Below are 2,301 nucleotides of genomic sequence, written 5' to 3'. Positions count from 1 at the left end.
ATCGAGTCCCACATCAGGCTCCCTCCTCACCAGGGTGTCTGCTTCTCCCACTGACCTCTCTCCTCTCATGCTTTCTCTCGCTCTCAAATAAATAAAAAAAGTCTTAAAAACAAACAAACAAACAAAAACATACTAAGCATGTTTAACCAAAACAACACTTCTGAAAGTAGAATGCCATTTTCTTTTTCAGGAAATAATATTGCAAATGGTTGCTTCTGGGTCAATTTATCACAGTAGAGGAGCAAAGTAGTTAAAGCATAGCTCTGCTCAACTGAGCTGCTTTTCTGCACAATTGTTAAATACCTGAAAACATTCCTAAGATCAAGGTTTATAACCATTTTAAGAGACAAGACTTCCAGAGGGGCTTTCCTGCCCCAAATGGTCAAAGCTTAATTAGAAGTTTGATGATACTCAAGTTTTTTTTTTCCTCATCATATCTTCTGTTGAAAATACTGTTACGGTTGGTAATATGACATGTATCTTGTCTGATCTGGGTGATACAGTCCAGAAAGTAGGGTTTGAGAAGATAGACCCTAAACTCATGAAGGAAGCCTTGGCCCTCTGTCTGCAGGCCATATACTCATGTCCCTTTCCCCTAGTTTTATAAACTGAGGACTCTGAGTTCCTTCACTTTCAGTGAACTGGAGTAAAGAGTGTGAATTACAGTGGTGAGAAGGGTGTGTACTTACAAGTGAACTATCCTGTTTGAAGTGGTACAGGTCCTGGAGGCAAATATTTCATATAAGGTAGAATCTGAGCAATAATGTGCCTATGGAGAAGGCGCTGGAGAAGAAGTCATTGGTAAACCTGAAGCTTGGCTTCAGGTGGTATTTGATGAGGTATTCGATGGCTCACTGGTGGTGGAGGTGAGAGTACAGTACAAAACGTTTCTCTGGAGGTATAATATGAGGAGAATTCAATACCACTGGTTGACGCTGATATTCAGGATGATGGTGAGCTCAGGTGTAGAGACAGGAGGTAGTAGTTTTCAAGCACCAGAATCTGAGTCATTAAGTTGCTATGCTTTCTTGTTGAAATACAGAGGTTTCCTGACTCGCTGAAGGAAGTTGAGGTGAAGCTGTGTATGACGAACTCCGCTGGAGGAGCATAAATATCTTCTTATGGCTTATGCTGTACATGTTGGAAAGGAAGTGGTGATATAAAATGCTGCCTTGTTGGAATACGGTTCATATGATGCTTGTCTTATAAAACAATCAGAGATTTCATGTGGCGCTGCAGCAATACGCAGAATGCACATTTTCAAGTTAAGGACCGGCAGCAGGGTCTCTGTGTCTCATGTGGCGGTGGTTGATATGAGCATCTAAATCTCGTTGAGACAAATACGTTCTCTTGCATCCCTGAACAGTGCTGCACATGAATAGAGAACCTTGTGCATGCTCCTCAATTCGGTGAACATATTTACTACAGCTTGGACATATCTTATCGCCTCCTTTTTCATGTAAAATAGCACAGGCATAGCAAAAAGCATGCTTACACGGAATCATCCGCCCATAGATTTTAATGGGCAATTCGCATTTGTCACAGAAATGAACCGGGGTGTTATCCTTTTCACCCAAGATGTTTATCTGAAAGTCCCAGAAAATATCTTCACTAGACCTTTGCTCATTTCTAAACGATTCGCTCCTATTAAAGCAGTACCGTTCTTCCTCACTAGCACCGAGTCCTTTAGCGTGCTCCATGATTCGGCTTTCAGGGCACGATGGGAACGGAAGTCAATCCCACTGACCCAAGGAGCGCATGCGCCCTACCCTCTTGAACCAGTGAGGTGGAAGGGCAAGTGGGTTGCCCCAGCTTTGACCTCTTCTTACATATCCCCATTCCGGTGATGGAGTTGGGCAGGAAAAAAAGGAAGTGTTTCAGAGTGGAGTTTGGTTAGACTGCTTTTTTTTAATGCTATAAAAAAAGGAGTCTTTGACTGGAGAAAGAGACTAATCTGTAAGGGGGGGGGGGTGCGAGGTGGCAGGGGGGTGGTGAGCAGGGGAGGAAGGGTGGCAGGGAAGGTGACGGGGGGGGGGTGGCAGGAAAGAGTGGGCAGGCGCAGTAATACCTGAAGGCATACACCTGAGGAACCCTAAAATGTGTCCTTTTTTGGGTAAAAGCCCATCCATTATATGAAATGTTCAAATAGAGACTGGATAGCTTCTTGTCAGGATGCTGTAACTCTGGCTTCTCAAACTCTTCTGCCAAAGTATTCCTGATAGTGGAGACAAGTAAATTTAACTGTGAGAGTGAGGGGACACAGTTCTAGGTACCTCTGAAAGCAAGATATTTCTTTGAATA

General features: G+C 43.5%; 1 pseudogene; it reads right to left on the bottom strand.

Annotated features, from left to right (window-relative positions):
* Positions 1–539: 539 nt before the first annotated feature.
* LOC132007013 (E3 ubiquitin-protein ligase Hakai-like) lies at positions 540–1,700 on the bottom strand (annotated as a pseudogene).
* Positions 1,701–2,301: the final 601 nt, after the last annotated feature.

The sequence above is a fragment of the Mustela nigripes genome, chromosome X (genome assembly GCF_022355385.1).
Source record: "Mustela nigripes isolate SB6536 chromosome X, MUSNIG.SB6536, whole genome shotgun sequence".
Taxonomy (NCBI): Eukaryota; Metazoa; Chordata; class Mammalia; order Carnivora; family Mustelidae; genus Mustela; species Mustela nigripes.
Note: the sequence above shows the minus strand (reverse complement) of the source record. Positions and strands in the feature narration are given on the sequence as shown.